Source organism: Triticum aestivum, chromosome 3A (assembly GCF_018294505.1).
Source record: "Triticum aestivum cultivar Chinese Spring chromosome 3A, IWGSC CS RefSeq v2.1, whole genome shotgun sequence".
Lineage (NCBI taxonomy): Eukaryota > Viridiplantae > Streptophyta > Magnoliopsida > Poales > Poaceae > Triticum > Triticum aestivum.
The window spans coordinates 497668411-497682034 of NC_057800.1; the positions used below are offsets into that span (position 1 = coordinate 497668411).

At 43.2% G+C, this 13624-nt stretch overlaps 1 pseudogene; it reads right to left on the bottom strand.

Moving 5' to 3' along the window:
- Positions 1-345: 345 nt before the first annotated feature.
- On the bottom strand, positions 346-13376 carry LOC123061835 (uncharacterized; annotated as a pseudogene).
- Between the last annotated feature and the right edge of the window lie 248 nt (positions 13377-13624).

Here is a 13624-nt window from a genome sequence, read left to right on the forward strand (position 1 = left end):
CTAGTGTGCATGTACTTGTATGTAAAATAAACAGAAGATTATTTCAAATACATTTGCTGATTCAAGTAATAAAAGAATATGTTCACAAGTATCCAACATTTAGTCAAAATATAATCACATGTCTTCAAAATGACAGATGATTTTGGTAAAAGAAACAAAATTTCAACAACATGTTGACTGTTTGTGTAAGTATATAAACAGTTTATATACAAATAAGTAGCTTATGGCACAAAATAGCTAAAAAATGTACCAGGGTCACATATAAGCAATTTATGGCATAAAATAGCTAAAAAAATGTACCAGGATCACAGAGTGCACATAAATCAAGTATCCAGTGCAAGTACATCTTGAAAGTTCACATATATAGAGCCACAAATCTATATGGTCATATTACAGTCCAGTACATCCTAGAGTTCGCATATTAGATAGCCAGAAATCCATATTGTCCATATTACAGTCCAACAAAGAAACATAACATAAGGTCCATGTTACATTCCATACATCACATATATAGGGGCATGGTTTTTCTGACCAAATACAATAAAATATGGTCAGCTTGGTGTGAATTAGCACATATTTGTTCACACTCCATCCTTGGGCACGAACACTCCACCACTGAACTTGGAGAGGTGGTGAATGACCCAACGAATGCGACGAGTCTCCGATATCTGCACAAATGAGTGGCTCCTAGCCCTGTTGGCGTTCTCATTGAGATAATCCAAGACAATCAATAGATCATCCTCGGTAAAACCAGGGAGCTCCATGATAGAATTGTAAAGTTCAGGATGTGCCTCTCCAATGGACTTGATGGCAATAGCAACTTCACGGACTGCATCGGACATGTTGCTCATGACCAAAACTTATTCACTCATCAAGCTAGCCCTCTTCCTTTTGCCAGTGGAGCTAGAAGCATCCTTATATGGTTCATTCCCATGAGCAGCAGCAACAGCATCTTCCCCATGAGCAACAACGGTAGCACTCGAGCCAGGTTCATTCCCATCAACAAATTCAGAACCACAACCTTCGAGGTTTACAAATGATGGGGAGGCTTCTACCATTGAAGGAACCCCAAGAGCCTGATGAGATGTCATTATTGCATACCTTCCTGTAGCAATACCACTCCGAGAGATAGCAAGCATCTAAACATAATTCCCTAAAGGCACATTGAGGTACTCAACATCTTTGGGATGGTCCTACATGAAGTGTGGTTATGAAAAGGTTAGTCAAATAGCTACTGAAGGATTAAAAGCTAGTAAAATCTAGTTCTTTGAGCATAAGTAATTCTCTGGGATGGTCAAACATGAAGTGTGGTTATGTACAAACCTTGATATGACCCAGGTAGTGCTCTTCCTCCAGCGATATGACATAGTTGGTATCATCCCAAAGTGACCCGCTAATGTCTCGGAGCTTACTTATCTCCACTCACCTAGCACGCCACTTGCGGAGATGGTTGTACACTTGGGTCCTGGTTATGGAAAGACCAAAGTGGTCACTACAATTCTTAGCCACCTGATTTAGGTGCACCTCCTTAAAGCCCTTGTCCGCCTTCACTCCACCAGCAATGAGCTCTACAAATCGACGTAGCATGAACCCAGAGACATTGAAGATGTCCAGCGCAATGGGTGATTCCCACCACCATGCCCACCATCAGCCGCCATCTCAGCCATCAATCCTATACAGAACAACCAAAAGGAGCACCAACAGAATTAAAATTTATATCAAGTCTAAAGTGGAGCACCAACAGAAATATAAAGAACCATAAACAGAATTGAAGTGGGGCTCAAACAGCAACGTAAGAGAGTACATAATACATAAATGTTTCAATTTGGGTACACGACAATTATTCATAATGTATTACAACATAGAATTGAGCTCTACACTTGAGCATTACACAGTAGAATTATTCATAATACAGAACTAATGGCAAACATGCCAACCCGACACTTGAGCTCTACACACGTGTGGAAGTGCGTTATATCGACTAAAGGGGGGTGAATAGGTGATTTTTACAAATTCATCGGTGAGGAAACTCAACTTGAGAAATTTCCTAAGTCACGAACTACAGGCAGCGGAATAAGTACTCAGGTGCATGCATAACAGAGCAGAAGCATAGTCATCATGATGAAATAAAACATACGCAGAGCACAAGTAGCGTGTAAACAGGATAAGCAGACTGAAGACAAAGTGGCTAAAGAAATAGGATTGAGAAAATTAAGAAAGTCTTCAGTCACAGTCTTCAAACGGTAACGGTCAAGTTCATCAACACATGAATGAGGAAATGAAAGGATAGAGGAAATAGAACCGGTAGCTTGGTGAAGACGATGATTTGGTAGACAGTTTCAACTGCTGTGACAGTCTTACGTCTGGTTGGAGCAGCTAGGTATTTAAACCTGAGGACATACAGTCCCGGACACACAGTCCTCACTGTATTCTCCTTGAGCTAAGATCACACAGACCTTGCCCAATCACTCGTGGTAAGTCTTCAGGTGACTTCCAAACCTTCACATACTCGATCACTCAACGATCCACAATTTCCTCTTGGATACTCTAGACCATGACGCCTAACCGTCAGGAGGATGCACAGTCCTTAAAGGTAACAAGCGTCGGTTCCACACAGGAACAATCTCTTCAGTGATGCTCAATCACTTTGGGTCTGTAGGTGTTTGGGTTTGGGTTTTCCTCACTTGATAATTTTTGCTCAAAAGTCCTCGGAGGATGGGATGCTCTCAATGACAAGTGTCAGTTTCTCTCGGAGCAGCCAACCCACTAGTGGTTGTAGGGGGTGGCTATTTATAGCCTAGGGAGCAGCCCGACATAATAAGACATAAATGCCCTTCAATGATATGACCGTTAGGTGGGTAGATATTTTGGGACAGGTGGCACGTAGCACAGCAACGATCGAAAATTTGAGTATCAAATTCCTTAGGGTTATCATGTTCCTCACTTGTAGGTAATCCGCACTAGCGAATTCCTAACTCCTCAGCCAGAACAAATTCCTCAAAGAACAGAAGATCTTCGTCTCTGTCACTGACGAAATTGACTAAACTGTACGAGATTTCCATTGGCTTCACTCGAAAGGATTGGGTAGGTGTACGATTTTGAGATGAGCATCACTTGGAAACTTTTCCTTAGTTTTACCTCGACCGCTTTAACAGTCCGGTGTTTCCTATGACTCGAGAAAGAGAAAATGAAACTACGAAAACAAAAGTCTTCACGCTTCATAATCCTCGCATGAATATCAAGTCTTCAAGGTCACACCAATTTCCTCACTTTCAAAGTCTTCAAGAAAACCAAAGTCTTCAACTGAAGACATTCATTTTTAGGGACCGTCTTTCATCGTGAATATCAAACTCCTCGTAGACTTATAGACCTGTGTACACTAACAAACACATTAGTCTCTTAACCTATAAGTCTTCAATACACCAAAATCACTAAGGGTCACTAGATGAATTGTCCCCATTGGCAAACATATGCCCAGCCCAACCATCTCTAGTTTGTGACCAAGTTCTATTATCATGTTCTATTCAATCACACCATCCGACACTGGATTCCCAGTCCAAGAGTGCACAGGTGGTACGAACTCATCCTCTCCCCACTGAAGTATCCAATTATGAAGAATGCAGCAAGCTGGGACGATTTTGACTTGTGGTGGGTAAGGGTGGTGAGGCAATAGCAGCCGGTACATTGGCAAGAACATGGGTGCCATCAATTGCACCAACACAGTCCTAAGAAAAGAGGTGAGGTATATTTTGTAAAATATGGGTTATTCGGCATGTCCACATAATTCTAAATGTTGATATATTACCTTAAAGTAGGGATAGAAGCGCCTACTATGTAGAATTTTTGGATGAACTTCATTGGATGGGAGTTGGGTCATCTCATCACACAACTCCCCAATTGCATATAAAACTGCCTTGAAGTATTGACTGATTACTTCAATTGACCTCCTAAATATGGATTTCATTGCCCTAAACCTATGGTTGTGCCCAACTACAAGAAGGAACATCGCAAGCTGCTCCTCAATGCAATATGAATGTTGTCTTCCAACAATTTTCGATCACGAAACAAGTTATACAAGGTATAAAATGGGGCCCTGTTCATCCTTAATAGGTCATGACAATTTATGTCATTGGTTTCATATAAAACGTAGATTGGACAACCTAGCTACGTCTCTCTCAAGCATAACGTAACGGACTGGAGCATGATAGTTTCTAATCCTAGCCCTTGTAGTTATCGTGGCCATATAGGCACACAAAATAGCAACCAAACCAGCAGCTTGCACTATCAGAGTATCTTGGGTCTTGCCATTGTCATCCATCTATATAAATTCAGCACAGATTTATAAATTAATAAAGGCATGGGCACTGATAATATTGACATCGTTTGTATCATCAAAACAAAATATATATGCACAAATTATTCATACTATTTGTACCATTTGCATAAATATTTTGTCTACCTACTGATTTCTTAATTTCCATAAGCTAGCAAAGTGTTCTGGACATATCACACATATCCATGCTAATGACCAACCTTACGTAATATAAAAACTACCCAGCCATAATCCATAGGAGAAAAAGGAGGTTGGTGACATATCTGAACCTACATAAAAAAGGAGGGGAGGCTATGGGAAAAGAACACATTGGTGCTAGCCACACCCAGCTGGAAGAGAAGACCCTCTTTCCTGTCCCCGACCAGAGGCCGCCGCTTCATGCATCCGCATCGAAGAACAGGCACCACAAGTGGAGCGCGAGCGGCAGAGAGATGGGGATGGGGGGGGAGGGAGAAGAGAGGGATGGGGGCGGATGGGAGACAGGGAGAGGGAGGGGAGGAGGCGCCGCAGCGGCGAGGATGGCTGCCGGCGATGTCGACAGAGGTGACGGGGCTGCGAGATCCACCGTTGTCGCGGGAGGGTTGCGAGGAGAGCGGCGTGAATGAGTCGGGTCTAAGCTGCAAGGAGAGAAACCCTATCCCCTTGCTCGCGTGGGTGCAGGCACGCGTGCGGCGGCGGGTGCTGGCTCGCGGAAACGCCCGAAACCTGCGTTTCGAGCGAGCCTCGCTGGGGGGGCTCTTTTTGCATGCGTTGGGCCTGGCTCAATTAGACGTGCAGGCTACCAAGCATCGAGAATAATGCACGGTGGGTGCGAGCCAGATGCGGAGCAAGGAACCAAACACACCCCTGGTGTGCCACATCCTAATCCATGAGAGCCGCCTCTCCTCCCATGCGGGCTGATGCTAGATCAGCCCCTGAAGAGGCCCCCGCTGGGAAATGCAGTTGAACGGCATCTGACGAGAACAGGAAACATGACTATAGGAACAGCTAGGCGAGAACAGGAAACATGACTATAGGAAGAGGCAGAAGCAAGAAAAGAGGGGCCAAATGACGGCGTCACTTACATTTTATCTGCCTGCCACCGTATCAGTCGGCGGCAGCGCCTCCCGCCGCCTCGCCGACCACCATCGATCAGCACCGTATTGCACCGCACTGTCATATTCATGCTGGTACTTAAGAACAATGACTCTGAGAGCACATATTTTGATCATTCCAGCAATAGTATGAGAAGGAAATTATCCTTCAGAAGAACCCACTACTAAGAATAGAAGTATATTGGTGTCACACGCATGCAAAAAAAAAACTCAGTGTGACTGATTATGTTAGAATAAGTGAATAACCACAGTTCATTTTCATATTCCCAGCATGTAGTAATGAAATCTTGTAGCTATTACTATGACAGATGGTTTCAGTTCAGCTGCCAAAAGGTCCAGAAGTTTTTCCAAAATAACCACTGATATAATACATTGTGATAAACAAAGCAAAATACATGTATTATTGAAGCTCCTAAGAACTCCAGCGTCATCTCAATCAACCATGGAAAATCTTGGATATGTTTACAGGTGAACATACAACATTTTTATTAACAGATACGTCACAACTAAGGAATTGTAGCCAACCTTTCTAGTTTCTAATCAGTGGGGCTTACTGGACAGAAAGAGAATAGTATGATTCCCAGTTTTATCAGAAAAGAAGTAGAAGATCAATATGTGTATTACAACAGGATAAAACATGCATTTAGTATGACAGTGACTGAGGAAAATAGTTGGCTGCTTACATTACATTAAGTTCCAGTGAACCTCCACAGGGAAGCTTATAACAAACATAGATATCACTTTGGCATTCCACACCCTTTTCATTTCCAATTCCATTTAATAAATCTCCTTGTGAATGTTTTAACCGTGAAATTGACTCTGTTTGACAGTCCATCGGATTAAAGCCTCACAATGTCTTTTTGGATATTTTGTTGATAACACCTTCTGCAGTTCATTAGAAGTTTCCTCTGTGTAAATTAACCAGGAAAACACCAAGTTAATATATTATTGATATAAAACGAACTACAGAATGTTACCCTCTAAAAGGTGCAGAGCTTTACCAAATTAGCAAGCATTGTCTTGAAAATTTTACTACAGACCTACGTAGACAAAAGAGTGTCAACAGATCACATTGTATCGCAACCCCAGTAGCCTAAATCCTGGACAAATAAGCCTAAATTTACATTTACCAGTGAAGTGGATAAAAATTGCAGCAATCAAACACAGATATTTAATATGAGGTCTTCGTAAATATGTTTCTGAATACCACAGAAACCTTCTGTTGCCTTGGGGCATGGAGACGTTTTAAGTTATTTCTGAATATTTAATCAAACGATATATATAGTAGCATAATAAGGAGAGCATATGGCATTATTACTCGTGAAAACAGGAAAGAGAATTTGCCATTAAAACTATGGCAACCTACAATTTTTCATAAATCAAAACTGGTTCTGAAATTCCAACTATGATGACATATACATCAACAGGTGTAAAATTAGCATTTTAATGTACACTAGCAAACAGCTAGCTCTATTAAATCACCAATAGGCAAAGATTACTACCATGACAATGTAGCTACACGATGTTGAGCTACTTCAACTACATTGGCGAGGCCGGCCTGTAAAGCTTCAGGAATCTGTAAAAAAACTAATAGTGAAAACTTCAAGAGTTATGATATTTATCTTAGCTGATAGGAATAAACACAATAACAATATGCAAGAGCACAATGCATTCGGTGCAGCATTTTATGTCTATAATATACATGATGATAAATCGAGCACCATATGTTATAAGAACTGAAGCCTCTAGCACAAGTTGAACTTGTAGATTGCAGGAACTATGAGAAGCAGATGGAACTGCAAATAGTATATAAGTATTTTTTAAACATAAGTAAAAAAGAATGAAGCTTTGAATTATTTACAAACAGTGTTTCTCCTTTGCCTGAATCAGTTAGGACATGACTGGTAACCATCATATATCGTTACCAACCAAACATGCATATAGCAAAGCATTGAGCAATGCTAAGAATAATAAAATTACTACTCCTTTCCCGCAAAAAACACCCCAGTGCTGCTAAGTGATGAACACATGATAACCAATCACAGAGATCAAATTCTCTGCACTAAGGTGCACATCAAACAAAAAGGATTTATATTAAAGCAAGATCAAGCACCCTTTGCCAAACTCCATTGCATATCTCCATGGGTTGCTGCTCCAAACCCTATCAGCACCGAAATCATCCATGGTTTGCTGCTTCCGCAGAAGAAATAGCTTCCGGAGGGGTGAAAGGAAGGAGAAAGAGCAAAGGGATAGAGAAATAGTGGAAGAGAAGGAAAGAGATGGAGCTGGCTGGTTACATGCATCGTCGTCAATCGTGGTTTCATTCAATAGAGATCCCTGCCCGAGGTTGGTGGCGGCAGATCAAAATAGAGAAGACGATTGAGATTCAACCGTGCTAGATCCCATCGAAAGACTTGAACATCAAGAGAGGGAGGGAGGAAGGGGGGGGGGGGGAGCAACGATCTGAGTATACCTACGAATCAGCGAGCTGCTGCTTCCTGCCGTCAAGCTGCTCATGCTTCCTACCGGCATCCTCTCCCATTTCTGCGCCCCGCGCGGCAAGGGATTTTGACGCGTTCCATGCCAGGCCACCACCCCCTGCTTCCTCCTCGCACTCTAGGGCGTGAGTTGGGAGCTCCTCTGCCACAGTAATACACACCCTGACTAATCTGTACATAACAAAATAATATGCACATAATCTATGTGTAAATCATCGAGTTTACAGCATTATCGTGAACCCACCTAGTGTTCAGCACTCGCCAAACTGTCATCACAATTCTTGCAGGTATAATGGTGAGCAAAGACAGAAAGGAATCCAAAGCAGACAAAGAATCCTGCTACAATTAGCTGCAGCATTGATCACAATCAAACATCTCCCCGTTATTACAGAATATGCTACATCTAGAGTTACTAAACTGAATCATTTGGTTATCTTCTGAATGTGGTAATCAAATTCATCCTTTTGAAGGAAAGTTCAAAAGAATTGTCTAATGCATTATTTTTGTTAATTCATTAAGCGCTGCCAAAAACATACCATTTGTATCTATCCATATCTTAATAAGGATCTGAATGTAATCATATTCATTTCTGTAGAAATATGTGGTGATAACATGGTTCCAGAAATAATATTACAATAACTAATGTGTATTGGATTCATCTCCAGCAATGCTGGCAAACTATTCCAAATAATTTAGAATGGCCTAAAGTTCAAAATAAATAGGATGGCCCTAACTCTCCAAATAATTAGGATGGCCCTAAAATTCCAACAAATATATCTAATATATAGGGTACAAGAAGGGAACATATTTGCAAGTGAAATATATACCCATTCACATCTCCAAGGCACATGAAACATAGTGTTGTAGACCCGCTGTCGCTTCTTGTCATTACCCACTGCAATTGTACTCCTAAGTGAATTGCCGCTATACATTTCTCCAACGAAGTATCTGAAAGGTGAATTGTCACGGCGCTCGACTTTTGCAGTATATCATAGTTGAAAAGAGGTGTAAACGCATACATTGGACTAATTCAGTGTGCGATAGGAAATCTGACTAAAAGTTGTTCCCATCTATGGCCACTACAAAGCAACAATGGTTAGGAGCTGGGCAGTTAAAAAGAAATGCAAATCCAGAGACTGGTAATGATATCTTTTAAAGGTTTTCATAAAAAAAACATGAACAGAGTACCTCGCTGGTTTAAATTATTTGGTTCAACTTTCTGAGTTACTATTTTCATTTTTCACGAGCTTGTAGAGAATCAGTGCATCCTTATTTTCTTACTTAGAAAATGCAGGTTATGATATGATTATCTGCAGCTTTTCTGATAAATTTTTATATACCCCAACTAAAACCATGATGCCAGTGTTCTTTCTAAACTACAATACACTTTATTTCTCATGATCCTCCAAATTTAGCAGGACGCACAAAACCCATAAGGGAACCACTTCAGTGTAACACAAGATTAATTCCTAATTTCTACTTCCGACTGTTTCGTTTATGTCACAATGTTCATAGACTGCGTAGCTGGTATGAAATTCACAAATGCCGCACTCTACAGAATTTCAGTTCAATGCGAATGTTCTTACCAACAGCAATGAAACATCACACCATGAAAGAGGTGTGCAAAAAACTAAAATATGTACTGAAATCCAAATGAACAGAAATCTATACCTCCGAGAATGTTGCTGTTCTCCTTGATGTACTTGTCCCAGCCCAGCGACTCATCCTTCTGCAGTTTCTTCATCGTTCAACTCAGGCCGCCGGGCCGAACCCGCACCGTGGCGTCAGCCGCAGCGCTTTCACGCGAGCTGTTTCCGCAGCTGCTGACCGTGTCCTCCACAATCGACACCACCCTCCCATTCCTGGCCACGCTCCTCTGCCTCAATTCCATGCCGACGTACGCCACGCAGCTCGCCACGGACCTCTCCGTGTCCGACATCTGGCAGGCCTTCTCCGCCACAGGCCTCAGATCCGTTGCCCTGAGCACGGCGGGCGCATGGACGTCCACACGCGGCTCCTCCTCCACAATCGAGGGGCTCCAGAACCTCTGCTTGCGCTTGCAGTGTTGCGGCGGCGCTAGGTCTCGGGAGGAAGTGAAGGGATGTGTTGTCATCGGCGGCGGTGGTGAGGCCGCTGGAGAGGAGCTCGAACAAGAGGTGCAGCCGCCGGATCGGAATGACATGGCCGGCGGAGGCGGAGGCGGGAGAGCTCCCTCGCGAACCCTAGGCGTGGGCGGGGCCTCGTGGTCATCGCAAGTAGAGGCTTGAGAGGTGGAGCTCAGGCAGAAGATGGAGAGGGTGGCGACGGCAGCGGCAGTAAGCTTAGATGGGAGGAAAAGGGAAAAGAACGCTGCGTACGAAGGGAGTTGCGTGCTCGTTTTTTTCTTTCTCGTCCTGTACAGTAAAATCAGCACAATATTTGGACAGGTGGATAGCGCGAGTGAGCGCCCTTGCCTAGCGCCTTATTGTGTTTGATCATGTGATGATACAATAACAATCAGTTGTCAGTATTTCAGACAGTCCCTCTATCTATAGCCATCACTAATATTGTGACAACAATAAGTCTATAACAGTTACTTGGATGTTTTTTTAGCGAGAATTAAAAAAAAACAGGAAAATTGCATTTTGCTGACAAAATGTGCAGCACAAAGCACATAATTTAGCCATGCAGAGAATGTACAACAATTGAGCTTAGTGAGAAAAGATCTCTATCAAAGCAATAACAACACGATGATAAATAAATAAAATATTAAAATTAATCTGCCACTACCACCTCTCCTTTCCCTAGTAGTGAAGATGCAGAGTATAGCCAGCCATCACCTCCATGGTCCAGATTATTTATGCCTAGCGAAAGGACAACATGTAGCGAAGCTAAACCAATTTGATCAAACAAAAAGGAAGAAAAAACATGCACAAGTATCTAGATAGAGAATTGATAACTCCTAAATTTGCCTCAATATGTTTTGGTCTAAATGTGAAACTAAGAAATTGTTAAATTTGCCTTGGTGAAAATACTACTAATTTGGTACAGTATGGAATTAAGTTAACAAGATCTCAAGCACAAATGCATATTCCGTGAAGAGTACAAAATAACAAAAGGATGTGACCAGTGATACTATTCACAGATAACTTTGCATTGTTTATTTATGAAAACAAATCTGAAGTTGCCTGAACCAGAAGTTGATTGGAGGTGCATCACAAAGGATAACTGCATCGCATTAGTTGCCAAAATAATGGCCCTCACTAATAAGAAAGTGCCACTCTTTTTCAGCATTTGTCAAGAAAACTATATGCAAATAAGACCCGGACAACTGATCCAGATGTGTGAATTTTTGAATGGCAATATTTCATACATCTGATAACGGAAGGTCAATAAACCCAGTGTACTGATTTTGGATTGTGGACAGTTTCACTTCCATAACACAAAAATATTTTGCTGGCGAGTTAAATTAAGGCTGTGTGGTGGATCATCAGCAAAAGCCATGTTTTTAAGGCGATGCTTAGGCGTCACTTAGGCGGTGAGGCGGACTGACAGCACCCTAGCATTTAGTCTGCCTTACGACTTATGCACTTGGGCGGTAAGGCCGGCGTTGATCACCTTATGACGCCTTACCGCCTTAAAAACCTTGAGCAGAAATAAAAAGAGCCAAAAATGCATCCACTGCAATAGAATCGAGGTAGTATTGCAGTTCAGACTTACCCCCTGGCGCCACTTTCTCTTCACTTTCCAATTATTCTGATTCTTAAACTGGTAAAGAATCGTTCCTTTGTTCCTGTAGGCAGAGGTGGTGAACCAATTAACTCAGCAAGTAGCACAAAAGGCTCTGATTAAGGAACAGCAAAATCAGGCAGAATAATTAGCTCACCAAGAAGCACGATGGCAACAGGTGAAGATATGATAAATGAGGCTATAGGGCCTCGATAAATGACAGTTCGCAATACGTCCATCCGCTGCCTGTAACCATGTGTCACTATTGAGGTGGCGTTCTGCCAAATACAGTTCCGTGGGATGAACAGTTACAATGGAGTCACCCACAATGTTAGGCAGAACCTTAGAGCTGACACTCAGAATCCTTTCATCAATAAACAGAACATTGTCTCCAATACTAGTTACCGGGACAGCCCGTTAAGGATAAGGTCAGACAGTCTGTAAACCAAAGGGTGCGTAAAAAATCCGTCGCTATACCCAATCACCAGGACCTCTGAGTCACATTCTGCCAGGTATTGAGGGGCAGGCATTTTGCCAGCCCAGCATGTAGCAATCAACTTCTTTGATGGCATCGAAGACGAACCTGAACCCATCTCTTCATGCTGGGGTGGATTGATCTGGAAGATCTGAGTGTCTCCAGAACCACTAGTGTAAAATGTGGAAGTATCCATCATGTATAGCTTGCCTTGGGATGATATTAGCCTCCCAATTGGTGGGAGCACCCAGCTTGCAACATTCCATTGATGGTCCCTGGTGGTAGCAAAGGCTAAAATCGATAGCTTATAAACTACAATCATGACAGTGATGACTCCAGCTGCACTAACACTGACAGACGTGGCACCGATGTTTCTAAGATACGTCCAGACCATTTCAACATTTTTCTTGGCTCCAGGAAGACGCATGAGGGTCGCAAGTGGCGGCAGCTCTGCAATGTCTCCAGTGAATGGGTGGAGGAGGCGGATGGCGGTGTCTTCGTCCCGTTGCAAGAGGAGGAGACCATCGACCGAGTCGAGGATGCAGTGATCTCTGAAAAGCGGGAGCAGGCAACGGACGATGGCGCCAGTGGAGAGGTTGATAAAGCGGATGTACCCATGTAGCCTGCCGTGGCCAGGATACAGGCCGTGGCCCTCGGGCAGCATCATCCACCGGCGCGGGTGAAAGCGCGGGTCGACAACACCACGGCCGCGTGGGCAGACGGAGCTAGACCGCCAGTGGGGGCAAACGGCGCGGAAGCGGACATAGTCCCTCAAGTCGCTCGCCAACACCCTCCACCCGATCAGGCGAACTAAATCTGCCTGAAGAGACGCCCACGAAGATGGATATGAGATGGCGGCGGCAGCTATGAGTCGAGGGCGCTTGCTGCTGCACGCAGTCAGGCCCGAGGGGAGCTTGATGCTGCACGCAGTCACGGCCGAACGGCGCTTTGGGTACATCGACGACGACATGCCACCCGGCCAAATATCAATCTTGCTGGGGAAAAGAAAGATTGAAGTGAAATAGGTATAACCACAGTTGAAAGAAGGAAAATAAAAAGCTTCGGCAATCAACAGACAAAACAGCGTACCAGCGATCTCCAGAAGCGATAAGGCGGTGTGAATCGCCGAAGATCCAGCAGAGCCGGTGGAGGAAGGGGGAATGGAAGTGGAGAGGGGGCCATGAACAAGTTCGCAGTTATATATATTTTTTAGAACAATTCGCTCTTAGGGCAACGCAATGCGCCCGCATACAAAAAGGTCCGCGAAAAGTCCACGAAGATGTATTCCTTCCTGCGCAGTTTCCGAGCGGAGCTCCTACTTTGCCGCCCGCGGGCGGCAAATGGTTTTTTTTAACAATCGCATGTAACTTTGTTGATACTCATCTCTATTCCTAACGAAACAGGTTGGTAGTCTTGCTTTCAGGTTTTTTTATCTCACCTTTCATAGTTTTTTTTACCTCCTCTCATTTTCGTTGGGTTTTTTCATTAAAAAAATGTGTCCCCTCCTTTCATTTTA